A 21,889-nucleotide genomic window follows, 5' to 3' on the forward strand; every position below is an offset into this window, starting at 1 on the left:
TTTTTTTATTTTTTATATTTTATATAAACTGACCTATTGGCTTTAATAACATTGGACATTGCAATTTCCTGCTGCTGACAATTTTTTAATTTATGTGGAGTTAATTTGTTTTTCCACACCTACTCGATTTTGTTCAAAACATTTCATGATGCTCTAATTTCAACAAATCACTACCTTATGTGATCTTATCTGATTTGAAATATTCTCGAAGCAAGGCTGAGTAAAATATGGCTAAATGTGCCCTGATAAATGTGTATAGTTACAATGACTTTTTATATCGTTTATCACCATTCTCCCTTTCTGCTCTTTATTTCCGCCTCACACACATGTGCTGCTTTTGTTTTATGCCTATTGAAAGATTTTTGATTCATAACTGAAAAGTATATCATTACCCTGATATTACCCTTGCTTATCAACCTGTATGTCACATCGAGTACTGAAACCTTGCAAAAAATTATCTCAATACAATAGTTGTTCAGAGTACTGATTTTCGAACGTTCCTGCAGATAACATACATGCACCTCCAGCCAAATTCTCGCTTTTTTGGTGCGTTTTTCATTTCCTTTCACAATACCATACAACAAGCTTGTTACTGCTTCGTATGCTGAAAACTAACTGTTAATGAGGTGATGTTTAACCATTAGCATTTTCATATATGATTACTGAACTTAAAATCAAAAGACACCTTCTTGCATGCAATATAATTAAATATATTTGATTGCGGGGCTGTACAATATGTTTTTTAAACGTTATTCATTTTGCTTCATACTACATTTCCATCATTTGTGTTGTATGGACTAGTAACTATACCCACTACTTTCTTTATATTATGTTTACTTGTATTAGATAAAAAACTTCCCTTCAAAGCACTGGATCATTGAATAAAAATTTGAAATATATACGTTCCCTCTTTTAACCCATATTCACAACTGAAATAATGTATACTAAAACTGTATTCATGTGTTAGACGTAATCTCAGCTGTACTCAGTTCATGTTTTCTTTTGTCAACCTGAATTTTTCACAGTTCAACCCGCTGGCCTGCGACGGTCAGTCAAGCCTTTCTTTGCGTCTTGTGAACCATAGCATCAATCGTACCTCTGGAAAAAAAATATTTTATCACTGTAACGAAGCACCGCCGCAGTTGTAGTTCACTCAGACTGTTAATCACTACTCCCCCGCTTCCACAGAGCACACGCTATCTCGTATTTCAGTACTTATCACCCTTTCATCTCCACTATAACAAACACTTCTTTGCCAGCCATCAGACAACAAAGTGAAAAACCAAACTGACTAAGACAGAAACATAACAAACCCTCAGCTCTGTGGAGCCCACCGAGCGGTAATTCTGAAACTCGACATACACTGACTAACGCTTCCAAAATCCATCTCAATTATATAAATAATATTTTCGAAACCTGCCAAGTACTTTGATGTGACTATCTGTGTCTGCCTGCAGAACAAACTTCCTCAGCCCAGACTGAACGCACACACACACACATACACACACTAAGATAACACAAAGCAACTGATATGGAAAACAGGAGTGAGATGAAAATGGAGTCACACAGCGGAACTCAGAAACCTCTATCTATATTCGGTCTTCTACATCAATTTATGAAGGCATATACTCCACGAACCTGTGTACAACCTCATGGTCACAATTTTTCATTTGATTGTACTGGGACACCTCTCCTTCTCACCCCACCCCAACCACTGCATCCCTCGGCCACAAACCACACTGTCATTTTTTCCTCAAACTTAAAGTTTATAGGGGCAGAATTATGAAGGCCTTGCGCCGCCGGTGCGTCACTTTTAACATGGGAAAAAGTGACGTACCGGCGGCGCAGGGCCTTCATAAATCTGCCCCAAAATACCTAAAGCATTCCCACTTTCTGTCGACAATATCACATATAATCAACTATTTTTCTCTCTACCTGCATTATCTGTGTCTCTGCCAATTCCTTTTTTTGATCTGTAACCAACTTTACAAATTATTTACAAACACTCCCAAATCTCAATTAATTTCTGTCTATTTTATTACATTTTATATTCTGTTTATTCAGTTTACCACAAATACATTCAAAACTATAATTCAGACTTGAAAGAAAGTGAAGAAACGGCGCACAACCCCCATTAACTTAACAGAACTTCAGCCCCTCTTCCCCTCTCACGTCTGCTATGGAAGCCCAAGATAACATACATCCCAGATACACACAGAGCCTCACCTGAACGTTTCACATCTCTATAAAGAACCATTTTAATATTAATTAGGCCTCGCACTTGTTTTACCTATTCTAACAGCCCCTCCACCTTTACTGTACCTACTGATTACACGTTCATGTCCCCCTACAAAAAATCATTTTTTTTCTCCCCCCCCCCAAATTTCGTTGCAGACCCGTCTCTAACTGACATTTAATTCATAGACCTAACAGTAGCTGGTAGCATAAAAACATGACTGAAGTCCACTAACCTTAATCAAATTAATTAATCGTAATTTTAAACTAATAATTACAAAGAAACAATGTTTAAAAGCATTGATGTAATAAAATGGAACAGTAGTTGAAAACAAATAAAACCGTATCAAAGTCAAAAATGTAGTTCCTTAGACACAGTAAGTCAAATAATCAAATATAGTGATCAAACCACATTTTACGGTACATCATAAAACAAACAGTTATACACTCACCTTTACCAATGCTTTATCAGATGTAGAACAATGATAGTAGCAAAACAATAGCCGTTTGACGGGGCTCTCAATAATACTTCTATCACTGCAACCAAAGAATAATGGCATAGATTTCCTGTCAATACAGACTCATATATGTCTCTCCAACCAATCATATTTGTTCCCGCACAATTTCATAATCAAATTAACATTTCAGTTGGTTATCCTTTCAATATTTTCAAAGTCACATAAAGGTCACCCTTCACCCTCTGCCTTCTCTGGCTGTTAACATGGTAACAGCTCATTCTGCACCTGGCTGAAGAAACAGGTCAAAAGTTCATATCTCAACGTTCTAAATCAAAGCAAAAAGGCGCAATTCCCTGCAAACACACCTGCCTATCCACTGTTTTTTTACATTTCTTTTGTTTCCACGACCAATAGAAGATTTGGTTTTAATAAAACAGTAACATACAACGTAGTCTTGAATCTTGAGGTATAACAATCAACCAATCATGTTCAGTTTTTCATCAACACCAAACCTCACACACTTTTTTATCGTGACTTTCACCATCTACTTGCCATTCCACTTCCAGAACCCATCGGAGTACTACTGCATCTGCCTTAAAAATGAAGGTTTGGCTTGTAGGACACAGTTATATTCACTGGAGTGAAAAATATGCTGCAAACAGACGAATTTCTAACCTTGACTTACCAAATGTGCAAATTACGTGGATTGGCCAAAGAGGATTAAGATGTCACCAATTGATACCATTGGTGAAAACTTTTATGCATCTCCCTGAACCTAACCTGATAATTGTGCACTGTGATGGAAATGATCTAGGCACATTAACAGGGGTAGGTCTGGAAATGCTTCTAAAAGACACCTTTCGTCAATTGATGTCACTTTTTCCTCGAACTGTCTTGGTGTATTCAAATATATGCCAAAGACAAAAATGGAATTGGTCCAATCAACGTTGTCCACAGATTGAGAAAGCAAGGAAACATGTAAATAAATCTGTTTCTGCTTTACTCAGAGAATATAACATGGGTTCTATATACAACAACAACCTGCGTTTCAACATGGAAGGCATCTATCGGACAGATGGTGTTCATTTCACGGATGAGGGAAATAGAATTTTCCTCTGTAACATGAGACTCTGCATCGGAACTTACTTATAAGTGCAGAAAAAACTCAATTAACACAAGGGCTCTTTTAAGAGCCACCTTAGATCTAAATACTCAAACTTGTAATTTATCTCCATCTTTCTTTATGTTTTTTGATCGCCGTGCGCGACCGAGTGCGCGCACCACTGAACTTATTTGAGAAAAAAAGCTACTTTTAGACTTTCGTCATCCTTAATAAACCCCTCAAGAAACTTACCAAATCAAACACTCTCCACCCTGCTCCCTTTCCATTCTCACCACTATAGTTTTTCACAGTCTTGTAAATAGGGGTGCGCGACCGAATGCGTGCACCCCGCAAATTTTTTCTCCCAAAAAAAATGGTCTTTTCGCGTTCAGGGTCCATACTGCACCCCCTTAGAAAACCTACCCGGCCAGACAATCTCTACCTTCTCCCCTTTCCATGTACTAACCCTTTGTTCTGTATTATATATTCACTCGCACTAACAAAATGGAGGACAACACTTCCTGATTTCCTCCGAATCGAATGTTGACAGACGTTAAACAGCAAATCACAATGCCGCTCGCGCACACCCGCATAGGTGCGCGCACCCGTGCTCGCTTACAGATATATAACTGATTTCAACTTTAATTTTCTCAGCAACTACTGAACGGATTTACACCATTTAAACAAAAGCGTGATCTGCGACCCACACTCTACCTTTCTACCAAATTTCTTATAAATCCATTCAGCCGTTCGAGCTGTAGCCGTGTCTAAACGTCCTATGGAAAATAACATGGGAAAAACACGTTTTGGGACCCCCCTTTTATCTCAGCCCCCACTTGACGAATCCCCCCAAAACTTTCACAGAAGGAGCGCAGCGGACCGAGCCATCTTCTTTGAGAAATTCGCAAAGATTCGTCCACCGGGGCCAAAGTTAATCCAAATAGAATGTTGCAGATTTCCTATGGAAACTAGGTCCTAACTATAACTACCTACTGGCGACCGCCAGTAGGTAATATATATATATATATCTTTATCGGCGCTGCAGGCGAAATAAATCAATCATGCAGAGTCTCATCTGGGGCCCACTGGAGGGCTGAAAAATGGTCCCAAATTGAAACCGGCAGGAATCAAACCCACTGGAGGGTGAGAATGTGCCACAAAAAACTATGTGCCCTAGCATGCAACATGAGAACTAATTGATTATGAACGCACACCGTAGGCGAATGGAAGTAATTAAATAGCATGCAGAGGGGCAGCGTGAACGGCAAATAACTGTGAATCCTGGCGGTGGCCTCTGAGGAGAAGCACAAAGGCTTCGAAACGCGTCAGGCCGAGGGACAGAGTGACGAGAAGGGAAGCTGCATGATTTTAATAAAGTGGTATGTTACCAGCCTGTTTCGTGGAGTGCGGCCTCGTATCTGAGCATCTCTTACATGAACTGTAATCACGGCGGCTCCGGCCGTGGGGGCAACGCACCGCCGAGAAATCAAGGGAAGGTCCGGAGGAGTGACAACATTCATTCTTTATCGGCGCTGCAGGCGAAATAAATCAATCATGCAGAGTCTCATCTGGGGCCCACTGGAGGGCTGAAAAATGGTCCCAAATTGAAACCGGCAGGAATCAAACCCACTGGAGGGTGAGAATGTGCCACAAAAAACTACGTGCCCCAGCATGCAACATGAGAACTAATTGATTATGAACGCACACCGGAGGCGAATGGAAGTAATTAAATAGCATGCAGAGGGGCAGCGTGAACGGCAAATAACTGTGAATCCTGGCGGTGGCCTCTGAGGAGAAGCACAAAGGCTTCGAAACGCGTCAGGCCGAGGGACAGAGTGACGAGAAGGGAAGCTGCATGATTTTAATAAAGTGGTATGTTACCAGCCTGTTTCGTGGAGTGCGGCCTCGTATCTGAGCATCTCTTACATGAACTGTAATCACGGCGGCTCCGGCCGTGGGGGCAACGCACCGCCGAGAAATCAAGGGAAGGTCCGGAGGAGTGACAACATTCATTCTTTATCGGCACTGCAGGCGAAATAAATCAATCATGCAGAGTCTCATCTGGGGCCCACTGGAGGGCTGAAAAATGGCCCCAAATTGAAACCGGCAGGAATCAAACCCACTGGAGGGTGAGAATGTGCCACAAAAAACTACGTGCCCCAGCATGCAACATGAGAACTAATTGATTATGAACGCACACCGGAGGCGAATGGAAGTAATTAAATAGCATGCAGAGGGGCAGCGTGAACGGCAAATAACTGTGAATCCTGGCGGTGGCCTCTGAGGAGAAGCACAAAGGCTTCGAAACGCATCAGGCCGAGGGACAGAGTGACGAGAAGGGAAGCTGCATGATTTTAATAAAGTGGTATGTTACCAGCCTGTTTCGTGGAGTGCGGCCTCGTATCTGAGCATCTCTTACATGAATTGTAATCACGGCGGCTCCGGCCGTGGGGGCAACGCACCGCCGAGAAATCAAGGGAAGGTCCGGAGGAGTGACAACATTCATTCTTTATCGGCGCTGCAGGCGAAATAAATCAATCATGCAGAGTCTCATCTGGGGCCCACTGGAGGGCTGAAAAATGGTCCCAAATTGAAACCGGCAGGAATCAAACCCACTGGAGGGTGAGAATGTGCCACAAAAAACTACGTGCCCCAGCATGCAACATGAGAACTAATTGATTATGAACGCACACCGGAGGCGAATGGAAGTAATTAAATAGCATGCAGAGGGGCAGCGTGAACGGCAAATAACTGTGAATCCTGGCGGTGGCCTCTGAGGAGAAGCACAAAGGCTTCGAAACGCGTCAGGCCGAGGGACAGAGTGACGAGAAGGGAAGCTGCATGATTTTAATAAAGTGGTATGTTACCAGCCTGTTTCGTGGAGTGCGGCCTCGTATCTGAGCATCTCTTACATGAGATGATATATATATATATGTGTATATATATATGTATATATATATATATGCAAAGCAATCCTCAAACCTCCGCACAGACAGTGCGGCGAAAGAAGGAAACGGACCCCACGACTTCAGGCAAGATGTTAAATTTTATTCAAGACCTTTCAGAAGAGGCGTTTCGAGTACCATGTACTCTTGTTCACACACCGGTGAATATATGTATATATGGCACTGATTCCTGGGTTCGTCTCGTCATTTTACATGATTGCTGTGACGTTTGTTTGCCTACAAATACCTTCGGGACTGCTTCCCCGAATTTGGCGAACCCCTCCACGTTTGGGCTCTTGGGCGAGAAGCTGTGATCCTCGTTTGGATCTATTGTAACAGATACTCTGGAAGGAGTGACCCGAGTGCCCCGGGAGATTGGAAGTTCCGTAAACAACAGCAGGGAAGATCGTGGGAGTGGTTCCGGGTCAAAAGTCGGCTTCCGCTGACTGAGGACGCAGGCTGCACCTACGAGTACCTGTTTGCCTAACGGAGCTCCAAAGTAAGTCCCGTGTGGAGTGTGCCGTGTACATCCGTCACAAGACATAAGTTATTTAACGGATATACATTAATAATTCTGAAGCTCACATCGTACACCATGTCCACCGACACGTTGCAGGGGCGAGTGGAAGCGGCGAAAAATATGTTTACTGACTCCCCGGCTGTGGGGTCGCCTGCCATTACAGCGGCAAGTTCGTCTCAAGAAACGCATGGCAATACGAAGGATTTATTTAAAGCGCTAGAAAAGGCCAGTAAAGCTGAACAATCCAAGTGGTGGGAACACTGTTCGCTCACTGGCTATTTGGAGGTCGGGAGGGTTCCACGAGGCCTGAGAAACATGCTTGCACCTTCATATGAAAACCCTGACCCTCTAATGTTGGCAGCTTGGGCTGAGTGCAACTTGGAATATTCCAAGAAACTTATGACTATACTTGTGCAGTTTGCAGAGACTGACAGGGCTAAATTATTGGTGGAAATTGATCGACTCAATGAAGAAATTGATAAATTGCCGAGCTCACCTCTAATTGTAAAATATCGTGAAGACATGGTTGTCCGTTTAAAAAGAGAGGAAGACATAATCAAGCGGCGTAAGGCTTACAAATTTCAGAGGGACAGTCTTGATTATGAGCATGGTCAAATCTTCACATTTGCCAAAAAATACGACAACATCAAAAAATCTGCACAAGTTACACCAGCGGTCAATGCACAGTCAACATCACAGATGTCTGAGGTAGCTGCAAATGAATTATTAACTGTAACAGATGGCAGCTCTAACATAGACAGTGAGTCAGATAATGAGCAAGTTCGTACCCGGAGAGTGGGGTTTCGCAAGTTCACCCCGGCACAAGAAATCGAGGTACTCCAGCGGGATCGCAGGGAGACCCTCCGTTCAAGTGCTCAGGGTGCAAACGCAAAGAAAACGCAACCTCAAAACGGGCAGCAAGAAGGCGGTGCAGTCGGCGCCGCAGGAGTAAACAACAAAGTAAAGAAAACGCGCAAGCAGTGGAATCGCAGATGAGTCAGGGATCTGACGAAGCACAGACGGTAATCAATCTCACTGATACCCCACTGACTCCAAAAGAATTGTCCATACTCTCCTTGGGTCTGTCTTATAGCGCGAAATCTAATTTCGACTATGCAGGAACTAAAATAGACCTTTTTAAATACGTGCGCAAGCTTAAATTGAAGAAATACCACAGCTTGCACAAAAGGAATCCACCTTTAGATGAGAATGTCCAGTCTACTCAAATTGCAATTGCGACTTCTGATGAATCTATCTTGCTTCAAGAAATGATAGAAATTGGTAACAATTCTGATTTACCTCTATTGAGTCCAGCTGTCAGGATGAATACTGCATCAATAATCACTACTTTTAAACCCAAGTCTAAATTTTGTCCGATGATGCTGAAAGACAATGTGGATCTTTTTCATGACAAAGTTTCCCAAGATTTAAAAACACTATTCTCAAAAAGAAGTGGGTTCTCCAATAAGCACTATTATCGTGATCTTGAGTACCATCAACTCATGAAAAAACTACATGACAATCCAAAAATTGTAATTCGGCAATCCGATAAAGGAGGTAATGTTGTTCTGTGGCCTCTAAAAATGTATATGGAAGTTGCGTTGGAACAATTGAACGATTGAGCATGCTATTTACGCATAGATGCCATTCAAGCTCAACAAGCTAAGGGGAATATCTATTCCAAATTGATGGCTTGGCGGAGCACAGGCATTATCTCCATGGATGAATTTAAATTCATGAAAAAGGACAATCCAGTAACACCAGTTGCATATTTCATTCTCAAGACACATAAGAACAGTGTAATTCCACCAGGTCGTCCTATCATTTCCGCATGCAATAGTATTTTAGAAAATGTGAGTAAATACGTTGACTTTTTTTTGCAGGAATTTGTTAGGACTTTACCTTCATTTGTACTCGATACAGGGGATTTTTGGAATAAGATAAAGGATGTTGAATGGAAACCAAGTTACTTGTTAATTTCTTTAGATGTAACGTCACTCTACACCAGCATCTTTCATAGGGATGGTCTGCGTGCAGTACAACACTATTTGGAATTAAGACCTAGTGACTTGGCAGAGCACACGCGTATGATACTATCTATGATCTCTATGTGCTTAGACAACAACTTTTTCTTATTTGGTAAGCAACTGTTCCAACAGACGAGGGGTGTGGCAATGGGGGCCTGCTTCTCTCCCAGCTACGCCTGTTTGCACATGGGGTACTGGGAGGAGCAGGTCCTCATGCCAAGTTACACTGAAATAATGCAGACCAATGTAGTAAGATGGCTCAGGTACATTGACGACCTGTTTATAATTTGGGATGGGTCAGTCAGTGATGCTAAGGCTTTCATCTCACAGCTTAATGTAAACAATCTCAATTTGCAATTCACGGCGCAGATCAGTGAGTCTACAGTATGTTTTCTTGATGTAGAAGTTTTCTCCCGCGGGGGGAAACTTGAAACAAAGCTTTACCGTAAACCAACTGCTGGCAACAGTATCCTCCATGCAGGCAGCCACCACCCGTCCCATCTCATTAAGAGCATCCCTTATGGTGAAATGCTTCGCATAAGACGGATTTGCAGTAATGAAAGTGATTGCAGGGAGGCCCAGTCTGCATGTAAATCAAGATTCTTAAAGAGAGGATACTCACAGGATTGCTTAGACAAAGCTATCAGTAGAGCCAATGCTAGAGATAGAACAGCTTTGTTGCCTAGCTTGACTCAGAATAGATCTTTGTCATCTAAAAATGACAATAGTGAGACTCGGCTCATTCTAACATTTAACAACCAACACCGGGCCATTAGAAACATTATTAAACGCAATTGGACACTGATTTCCAGTGACCCGGTGTTGTGTAATCTTGTTGAGGAGAGTCCTAACATCACCTACAAACGTGCAAGAAACATTGGTGATTGTTTAGTCTCCAGCAGTCCTGAAATCAGAAGTACAACTACATGGTTGGATGCTAGCAGAGGTTTCCGCAAATGTGCTTCTTGCAAAGCCTGCAAGAATGGAGTAAGCCGTAAAGAATATATTACTCCATTCAGTAGCAAGCCTGTTGTCATTAAATGTCAATTAACTTGCCGTACAGAATACGCGGTGTATGTATTAGAATGCCCGTGTGGCTTGCGCTATGGTGGTAGCACGCGACCACATGTATACAAACGTATTCTTCAGCATCTCAGGGCAATTACCAATGGAGATATGGCTTACCCTGTGGCTAGGCACTTTGATGAAGTACATGATAGTAAAAACCCAGCAGGACTAAAATTCTTTGTTATTGATACTGTGCCACCCCAGAGGAGGGGAGGTGACCGTGAATTGATGTTGCGTAGACTTGAAACCAGACATATCATTTTATTGGATACCAAGACCCCTAATGGTCTCAATGCAGGCGAGGACTGTCATACTTACCTGTAAACACCTCTGTTGTATTTAACTCATAAATGGTAAACATACTAAGTAGTTCGCTTCCATTCCAATTTTATCTATGAAAAGTATTATTTTTTTTATTAATATATTGTTTTCAAGTAATTGCACTTTTCACTTGTGGTAGCACTTAATTTTTGCCAATAATTGCTGACTTTGCACTTAAGCCTTTATTGCTCATGATATGTCAAATTGTGGTTCCGATATAACAGATATTTTGACATGAAGATAAATTTGAATTCATGTCAGACAAGGGAAAACAACATTTATTGTGTAGAATTTAATACATTAATGTTGTTATCGCATAGAATTGCTGATATATCTGTGATTGTGTGTATATTAGTTTTTTTTTGATTCTACGAATATTTATTTATTTGATACACAAGGATATTTATTCAATTTTAGATGGTATATATATTTATATATATTTTTGTATTTTTATACATAATCTGTTTTATATATTTATATATTTATATATTCATGTATTCATACAATGTATTTCTATGAGTAACCACTATGAGATATTTTTGTGTATTTACACAGTAAGAGTTCTTTTCACCGATTCCATGAGCTATTGTATTGAAAGATTGGCTGATAAGTAATTGCATTCATGCAGCTAAGAGTTACGACATCACAGTATGTTGTCTATGTCTAGTAAAAATCATTGGCACTAGCACTTTAAATTTGAGCGCATACGCCCCCAACGTTGTCATGTGATCAAGGCCGTGGTCGGCCGAAACGCGTAATGGTGGTGTGGTGGTGAGCGGAATAAAATAACTGGCACTGATTCCTGGGTTCGTCTCGTCATTTTACATGATTGCTGTGACGTTTGTTTGCCTATATATGTATATATATGCATATATATATATATATATATATGTATATATGTGTATATATATGTATATATGTGTATATATGTGTATATATGTGTATATATATATGTATGTATATGTATATATGTGTATATATATGTATATATGTGTATATATATATATATCTATGTATCTATGTGTATATATATATGTATATATGTGTATATATAAACATCCAAGAATTTGCTTCAAAGCAATAGGCGCACTCGGGAATTCTTTGCAGTAAAGGAAGTTTATTTCCAGCTACGCGTTTCGACAATCTTATGTCTTGATCACACGTGAAAACAAACTGGTTCAACAGGCATGTTATACAAAAACATAAACACAAACAAGGTAATCAGAGTGCCTAACGTGTAAGTCATGTGACATTTCATTACACTGCATCCGCCATCTTGGAACAGAGTTATATGTCAGCAAACCCTATAATTTACCATCTACCAATTAGTAACGATAGATGGTAACAAATTATTATGCTTTTATAAAGCTGTACTTTCAATTAATGAGTGAATGCCAAGGCTATCACAGCATAAGGTGCTAAAAAACATTACACTCAATATATAGACAAAGGATCTACAGGTGTACGTAGGACTAGTGCCATTTACAACCACAATATTGCAATTGTCCTAACTTGTAATTACAACGAACAGGACGACTATGTTAGTATGATTGCCCAATGGAGGGTGCGATAGGGAAAATTGTACTATCGCCAGATAGTATCTCGTAACCATTACCTCATACAAAGATCTAGGTGAAAGGCGGTCTAGTGTCCCTAGAGAAATACGTCTAATTAACCTCCTACTAGTAAATAAAAATCATCATGTTTCATGCCTCTCAAACACAGAATACAGTGCAAATTAATGTAGTGAAGTGAATATCTACTTTCATACAGGTGCTAGTGTCTTTCATCCAGATGACAGGAAAGGTCCAAGGACCGTGAAATGAACGTGACAGAAGTGAATCTCTCTTCCGTTTCTCCTATAAAAAACATATACAAATGTACAGTTAAAAATCTCCTTGATAAAATTGTTGTACAATTCTAAGAAAACGTAAACAGTTTCTAAATAACACAGGTTCTTAAAAAAACCATATATTCAAATAGATCATAATCGACATATTCTGATGGTATATATTCGGCACTTGTGACACTGACAGGTATATGAAACATTTCTAGTCCATATGTAAATGAGTCGCAAGTTCCTCATCTAAGTTGTGCCCCCCAGGGAACTTAGTTTCGAGTTCCATTATCCATCTTGACTATTTTTTCCTAAGGGCTAACTCCCGATTCCCGCCCCTTCTTCCCATGTTGACTTGTTGCACCACAAAATATTTAAGTAGAGAGTTATTCGATTGGTGGTACTCTTGGAAATGTCTTGCAATGGGGTATCGATTATCCACATGTTTAATGGCTCTAAGATGTTCCTATACTCTTTTCTTGGCCATGCTGGCCATGCATGTGGTGCTACCCACATATTTTTGTTTGCAGGGGCATTCGAGGACATAAACGACATAGGTGGTATTGCATGTCAGGAACTGTTTGATCTTTCTCGGTTCCTCCCTGCCTGGTACGTGGATTTCTTTGACCATTACGCTTGCTTTGCAGGCCGTGCAACGGCCACATGGATAGAAACCTTTAAGGCCTTGTATGTGTTGTTTCTTTTCCGTGATGTCTCCCTTTATTAGCATGTCTCTTAAATTTCTACCCCTTCTATAGGTGATTTGTGGTCTATCTTTTAATTGAGGGCCTATAATGTTATCAGCCTTGAGGATTTTCCAATTATCTGCGAAGATTTTCTGGATCTTCTCTGATTTGTGGTTGAACGTAGTTATGACTCGGGTCGTGGTGTTAGTATTAGTATCAGGGACTTTAGATTTAAGAGTTTCTGCTCTGTTTACCCCTGACACTTTTTGAACTGCTTTGGTCAGAACCCCTTCCGGGTAACCTCTTTCCCTGAATCTAGTCAACATATTTTCTTGTTCAGTAGCAAACCCTACATGGCTGCTGCAGTATCTCCTTGCCCTCAGTAGCTCTCCATAAGGAATACTCCATTTGACGGAGTAAGGATGAGCACTGAAGGCATGGAGTAGACTGTTGCCAGCCGTCTCCTTCCTGTGCAGCCTCGAAGTGAGAATGCCAGCAACCACTTCAATTTCCGCATCGAGGAATTCAACACACTTAGCACTGATGTTATATGTTAAATGTATGTTGTAGTTGTTCTTATTCTCAATGAATATTATTGCTTCCTCTTCTGTTCCCTGCCATATGACGAACAGATCGTCAATATAGCTGATCCATGTTGTAACCTTCCCGAACTCCTTCGTAAGGTTAGTGTCACATCTAATTTCCTCCGCCCATTTGCCTAAAAAAAGATTCGCAAAACTGGGAGCAAATGCTGAACCCATGGCCGCGCCACGTACCTGTTTATACATAGCCCCATCGAACATGAAGATATTATTTCTAAGACATATTTTCATCATTTCGATGAGCATGTAAGTGTGGTCCAAAAAACATGCGTCTCTCTGCCTAAGAAAATAGAGGCTAGCTTCCATACCCTGGACATGATCAATGATCGTGTACAGGGCATTAACATCCATAGTAATGAGTAGAGAGCCCTCTACCCATTGTACGCCATTTATTTTGTTTAGGAAGTCTGTGGTATCCCTGATGTATGATGGTAACCCACAGACATATTCCCTCAAAAAATGGTCGATGTATTGAGAAAGATTTTCATTAACACTACCAATGGATGAAATGATGGGCCTACCCGGGGGGCCCTAGCGTCTTTATGCACCTTTGGTAGGAGATAAAAGATGGGCAATTTAGGGTAATCCCTTTTAAGAAAACAAAATTCGTGCCAAGTTAACAGACTCTCATTCTGCCATTCATTCAATTTATCCCAAGTTTCCATGATACTATCGCTGTAGTTTGTCATGGTACAATTTTCGTAAAAGTTACTGGTGTTTAGCTGTCTTAGTGCTTTGTTAATGTACATCTCCCTTCCCCATAGCACAATATTACCCCCTTTATCAGAAGGTCTAAAAACAATGCTTGTGTCGTCTGCCAATGAGAGAATGAAATCCCTCTGATCTTTAGTGAGATTCATATCTCTCTTACTTAGACGTTCCTAGGTATGTTTGAGTTTTGTCAGTTCCTTTATAATCACTTCATGAAATGTATCTATTGCATCATGTGGCATGATGGGACAAAACACCGATTTTGGTTTAAATGAGGAGCATGCTGCCCTGTCCGTTCTAGCTTCATCATAAGTGGAATTACATTCATACGCCTGATTTTCCCAGTCAATATCATCCACCGTAATCATTTCATTCTCTTCTTCCAGTGTTCCAACCATTCCCTCCTCACCATTCGGGTTCATGGCACCTCTATTCTCTCTACAAAAAAATGCCATTTATTGAGTTTCAGTTTTCTTACGAACTTAAATACGTCCACCCTTGTATCTGCGTAATTAAACAATTCAGTCGGGTAAAAGCTAAGACCAAGGCATACAGTCTGTTTCTCTTCGTAGGTCAGAGTTCTTGAGGACAGATTTATAATGGTTTTATTTACCGTATGTTCATGCATGGTTATTTTTTGTTCTTGTAACCACCTCTTTTGTTTCCCACAGATTTTTTGCTCTTTTCTTCTCCTCTGCTGGAGCTTGAGTCGTCTCTTGTACGATCTCCCCTGCCTTTTCCTCTTCTCCTTGGTCTTCCTCGTGCTGGATTCTTCTGAAACACCGGGGTTGCCACCTGTATTTTTTTGCGTCTTGTTCTCAACACCCGGAACTCGTCTAAAAAATTAGCCGGTCTTGTAATTATTTCCAATTCAGATGATGTACTTGTTGTTTGTTGAGATGCATCTGTGTCTGAATCTGTAGTTATGGTTGGTGTTACTGCTTCTTCTCTTGTTCTGGTGGTGGTTGCACTATTATTTTGTATCCCAGTTTGGTTGTAGAGATGATCATATTTAGGACTATAGGTTAGGATACGTCCACACTCATAGTCCCTGCAATCCCTATGCAATTTTCGTTGCTTGCGGTACTTGATGTCATCTTCATGTTTTTTGAGTCTGCCTTTTAATTCATCCTTAAATTTCTTAATGGTATCTTGGTCTGGGCTATTAGTGAATTCTGTGGAATAACAAAGAGAGAGAGCAAGGGATGATGTTCACCTGGAGGTGAACGGAGAATACTCCTATTCCCCTGATCAAGGATTCAGTTAAACAAACAAAGGAGTACCACCAAAAAGTAACACTGTAGGTTTCCTAATGGGGTGTTTCAGATGACAAAAAGGAAAAGATTCATCCTTTTGTAAAAAAAACCCTCACTCACCAACCTAGTGGTGACATGCTTCATCATCGTGGTCCACCCTGGTGGCCTAGCGTCACCAGGGTGTGCTTCGACACCTGAACTACAGTGGAGCAGGTTGTGAATGTAGGTGCAAAAAATAGTGTGTTAAAAATTGTCCTGGTTTAACTTGCAAAAGTGATTTTTATTTTGAAGCAACTGGACAATATTAAAAGAAAGGGGGAGATACTGAGAGGTGAGTTACGGCCAAAGTATCTCTATATGCGTATTGGTGTGTTGGTCGACATGTTTCTACCATATGGGTAAATACCCGGTATTCCTCAGGACCAAAAACAAGGAGATGGGCGGTGTGGGCCCCCTAAAAGGCACACCCTGTCCTATGTCCTCGTATACCTATTGGCAAAAAATCGCCAATGGTAGAGAAGCTCAATTCAAATTGATGAGCTTCATGTTTGAAAAACATAAAACCTGTGGAGAGAAGAGAGACATAAACATAGATCAGGTGTAATCATTCTTACTAGCCTGTGACGTCGTGATGTGTCTTATGTGCTCTCATATTTCATGCCACTGTAATTAGGAAAACTTGCGGTGATCTATACGTGATGATCAGGTTACCGTAAAGGGCTAATTGTTGTGCCAGGACTGATATACTTATCAATAAGTGCGTGCAATGTTGCATGCATTGTATTTAATCGCATTCCCACTCATTCAAATAATGTTCCAGAAGTGCGATATATCATTCTGTCCATCCAGCTATGGTGGTGGGGAGATTGCGGTGCATGGAAATATCCATCTGACAAGGTAAGATAACGTACACGTACTAACAAACAGGTAACACTCAAGGGACACAAACACATGTTGCATGACGGGGACGGCTTACATCATTTTATGCTGTTATATGCTTCGGCGGGCAGGGGGTAGTCTCATCATACAATCGAACACATTCTGTAATATAGAATGTGCGTTGATAGTGAGAGACAGGTCCGCTAACCGCCGAGGGTAGCGATGGCTATCTGAAAATGTTAGCGGTATTATGCTCCGTTTACCGCTATCTATAGGGAGATAATTACTTACAGTTTTCTGCAGATGCGTATGGCCATTGACCTACTAGTACCGTCCGCTGCTCGGCTAGTAATGCCGGCTGGCGCTGGGAACGGTAAAGAAGGGAAGGTTCAGTTTCCGGATGCGATCACGTGGTTCGCGTTGTCATGGAGATGGGACGAGGCTAGGGCTACGGAGGCCGAGATATGGCAAAAGAGTGTCTTATAATACGCTTAGGGCGTTTGAAAGGCCTGCGAGAGCTTGCTAAGTCCATGATGGACATAAAACATGCTTCGGCTGTGTAGGCAATTAAATTGTTTGTAAAAATATTCATTTGGGGCACTTTAAAGCCGTTAAACTCCAGCCATGATTGTGGACAGGGTCAATGAGGGAAAAGGACTATGCCCTAGCTTCAACTGGAATACCTTCCTAGGGCATAGTCCTTTTCCCTCATTGACCCTGTCCACAATCATGGCTGGAGTTTAACGGCTTTAAAGTGCCCCAAATTAATATTTTTACAAACAATTTAATTGCCTACACAGCCGAAGCATGTTTTATGTCCATCATGGACTTAGCAAGCTCTCGCAGGCCTTTCAAACGCCCTAAGCGTATCATAGTACACTCTTTTGCCGTATCTCGGCCTCCGTAGCCCTAGCCTCGTCCCATCTCCATGACAACGCGAACCACGTGATCGCATCCGGAAACGGAACCTTCCCTTCTTTACCGTTCCCAGCGCCAGCCGGCATTACTAGCCGAGCAGCGGACGGTAGCAGTAGGTCAATGGCCATACGCATCTGCAGAAAACTGTAAGTAATTATCTCCCTATAGATATCGGTAAACGGAGCATAATACCGCTAACATTTTCAGATAGCCATCGCTACCCTCGGCGGTTAGCGGACCTGTCTCTCACTATCAACGCACATTCTATATTACAGAATGTGTTCGGTTGTATGATGAGACTACCCCCTGCCCGCCGAAGCATATAACAGCATAAAATGATGTAAGCCGTCCCCGTCATGCAACATGAGTTTGTGTCCCTTGAGTGTTACCTGTTTGTTAGTACGTGTACGTTATCTTACCTTGTCAGATGGATATTTCCATGCACCGCAATATCCCCACCACAATAGCTGGATGGACAGAATGATATATCGCACTTCTGGAACATTATTTGAATGAGTGGGAATGCGATTAAATACAATGCATGCAACATTGCACGCACTTATTGATAAGTATATCAGTCCTGGCACAACAATTAGCCCTTTACGGTAACCTGATCATCACGTATAGATCACCGCAAGTTCTCCTAAATACAGTGGCATGAAATATGAGAGCACATAAGACACATCACGACGTTACAGGCTAGTAAGAATGATTACGCCTGATCTATGTTTATGTCTCTCTTCTCTCCACAGGTTTTATGTTTTTCAAACACGAAGCTCATCAATTTGAATTGAGCTTCTCTACCATTGGCGATTTTTTGCCAATAGGTATACGAGGACATAGGACAGGGTGTGCCTTTTAGGGGGCCCACACCGCCCATCTCCTTGTTTTTGGTCCTGAGGAATACCGGGTATTTACCCATATGGTAGAAACATGTCGACCAACACACCAATACACATATAGAGATACTTTGGCCGTAACTCACCTCTCAGTATCTCCCCCTTTCTTTTAATATTGTCCAGTTGCTTCAAAATAAAAATCATTTTTTTCAAGTTAAACCAGGACAATTTTTAACACACTATTTTTTTGCACCTACATTCACAACCTGCTCCACTGTAGTTCAGGTGTCGAAGCACACCCTGGTGACGCTAGGCCACCAGGGTGGACCCCGATGATGAAGCATGTCACCACTAGGTTGGTGAGTGAGGGTTTTTTTACAAAAGGATGAATCTTTTCCTTTTTGTCATCTGAAACACCCCATTAGGAAACCTACAGTGTTACTTTTTGGTGGTACTCCTTTGTTTGTTTAACTGAATCCTTGATCAGGGGAATAGGAGTATTCTCCGTTCACCTCCAGGTGAACATCATCCCTTGCTCTCTCTCTTTGTTATTCCACTACCCTGGCAGCGCACAGCTGCGAGAGCATACGTACAACTACTGCCTCTGTGGCACCATAGAGGACACACACTATCAGCATGGTGGAGAATCCAGGCTTAACGTTCTCAACGGAAGAAATAGACTCCATCATGAGCAACCTCAATGTTTACGCGGATGCCAATATTAGTAATACCATCTCGCAAATTTCCGAGTGGGACAAACTGACGGAAATGAAACAAAACCGTATCAGGACAATACTGCATGGAACCATACTCAAGGAGTATGTAACCAACAATATAGCCCCCAGAGGACTGCTAGTAACCAACGCTCCTCGTATTTTTTTAGATGACCCTGAGTTCAGGAAAGATTGGGCCCTTATCGCCTGGCACTGTACACACGACTGGATCATACTGATTCTCAAGACGGCTGTACGACTATCAGAAAAAATTCAAATAGAGATCCAGGTTACAGAAGCCCAAATAAAAGCTACCATTACAGGCTACAAAAAGAAGCTGGAAGACCTGAACAAGGAGATAAATTAATACAGAGACAATCTTACGCAACAAAAAGTACTCAAATTTCAAAAAGATCTCAAAAAATTTTCTTTTGTCAAGGCATACCCTTATTCTGACCCAGACTACAAGGCATCTACGACACCAGACCAAGACTCAGATGCAGCAAGTAATAGCTCCAACAGCTTGAACAGCAGTGGAGGATCCAACAATGGAACCCCAAGAAAAAAACAGCGAGGCGCATACAGAGGACACTACCAATGGCCTCAGTATAGCCATCCCTCTTTTCAAAACCCGTTTCAACAACCCCAACACTTTCCAATGTACGGATGGCAACCGCCTTTTCAACAATTCCCCTTCCCCCAAGACCAATTCCGTCCTCCTTTTTCCAACAGAGGAAGGCGCGGAAGAGGACGCAACAAACGAGGGAACAACGTCCACTGGGAGGAGGAAGACACAGTGGGCAACAACACCAGGAGCAAAACCGGGCTGAACAGAGCAGGCCCAAGCAATGCGAGGAGTTAGTTACTAACCTATCATCCAGGACACTGACTGAGACGGAAACACAGGTTCTGAACAAGGGACTTGGCTTCGTCCCAACAACAGCCTTGGACAAATTCAAGCTACATTGCGAATTAGCGTTGTTTTTCAGGAAACTCCGACTAAAGGCTTTCTTTGAAAAAACCAATACTGAGAACCAGGAAGAGATTACCAATGAAACCGGATTGAGACCACAGTCCTCATTTGTACCACCGCCACATACAATCCCTGTGGAAATTAATACCTTTGAGCAGGCAGTGTTTAATGACATAGAAACAATGACAGTCACTTCGGTCTATCACAACAACAGCAGAGCTGAAAACATGGCTATATCAGACCTGAAGAAAGACGACACAATAATAATAAAACCAGCGGACAAAGGTGGAGGCCTCGTCGTCATGGATAAATCAGACTATAACGTGGAGTGTAGACGCTTGCTAGAAGACACCGAGAATTACCAACCACTCCAAATGGATCCCACAGAAGACCTACGAATTGAAATATTACAACTCGTGGAAACAGCAGAAGCGGCAGGCCACATCTCTAAACAGGAAGCAGATTATCTGACCAAAACTGAAGGGAAAATTCCATACTTTTAAGTGGTTCCAAAAATGCACAAAGGCAAAAACCCTCCCCCCGGTAGACCAATTGTATCGGGCATAGGCTCCCTACTGGAACCACTCTCCAGGTTTTGTGATTTTTTTCTTAAAACCATAGTACAGGAAACATCCACATATCTCAAGGACACCAAAAGTCTTCTAGTACTTCTAGAGAACATCCAAATGGAGGAAGATACCATCCTTGTGAGCTTCGACATTGAAAGCCTTTATACCAACATACCACAGGATGCAACAATAAATGTACTCAAACAAACTTTGGAAACTGCCACCTGGGATTACCGCACACCAAAACAATTTGTCATAGAATGTGCAACCCTGGCCCTTAAAAAGAACTTCTTTGAATATGACGGGTCCCTGTACCTCCAAACTGGGGGTACCTCGATGGGCAGTGTTTTGCCCCCAGCATAGCGGGGCTCTACGTCTTTGACTTTGAACAACGATACATCCTATCACCGGATAACCCTTACAGTGATCACATCAAATTCTGGCGAAGGTACATAGATGACATTTTAACAATCTGGCAGGGTCCAGAAGAAACACTAATGGCGTTCATCACCTGGCTTAACAACTGTGACCCACATCTGCGGTTCACTCACAATATAGACAAGGACAAAATGGTCTTTCTGGACATTGAGATACAAAGAGAAAATGACACTCTCATAACAAAAACTCATTTCAAGCCTACAGCTAAGAATAACCTACTTAGGTTTGAGAGCTTTCACCCGCGCCCGCTCAGGGAAAATCTGCCCTATGGCCAATATCTACGCCTACAAAGGAATTGTAGCAAGCTGGCTGACTACAAAAACCAGGCGGAAGACCTCACTAAAAAACTTAGAAACCGAGGATACCCATCAAAAATCATCAATAAATGTCAAAAAAGAGCAAGGAATCAGCCCAGGCAAGCACTACTTGAAGAGAAAACGTCAACGAACGAGAGTATACCTCTCACATGTGTAACCACCTACAATGCCATATCCAACCAAGTGAGCAAAAGCATAAGCAAACATTGGTCTATACTCAACTCGGGCAATTTCAAATGGGAAAGACCTTTATTCTCATACAAAAAAGCACTGAGTCTCAAGGACAGCCTGGTGAACACCAGACCAAAAATAACAACGGCCACCAACAATCCAAGCATTACACAGATCTGGGGGCTCCCACCAGTAACAGGACATTCTAGGTGCGGAGACTGCAGTGTCTGTCATCTGACTGACAACACCAAGACACTTAATCTAGAGGAAGGCAGAGTCTGGGAACAGAGATCCCATACTAACT

General features: G+C 41.7%; 1 long non-coding RNA gene across 2 annotated transcripts in view; it reads right to left on the bottom strand.

Annotated features, from left to right (window-relative positions):
* LOC144825036 (uncharacterized) overlaps nt 1-21,889 on the bottom strand; it is a 112,122-nt gene that overhangs the window by 25,436 nt on the left and 64,797 nt on the right. For both annotated transcript variants that reach the window (XR_013609248.1, XR_013609249.1), the window contains exon 2: nt 12,448-12,535. This is a non-coding gene — a long non-coding RNA (uncharacterized LOC144825036). The remainder of the gene's footprint in view (nt 1-12,447; nt 12,536-21,889) is intronic.

The sequence above is a fragment of the Lissotriton helveticus genome, chromosome 3_1 (assembly GCF_964261635.1).
Source record: "Lissotriton helveticus chromosome 3_1, aLisHel1.1, whole genome shotgun sequence".
NCBI lineage: Eukaryota > Metazoa > Chordata > Amphibia > Caudata > Salamandridae > Lissotriton > Lissotriton helveticus.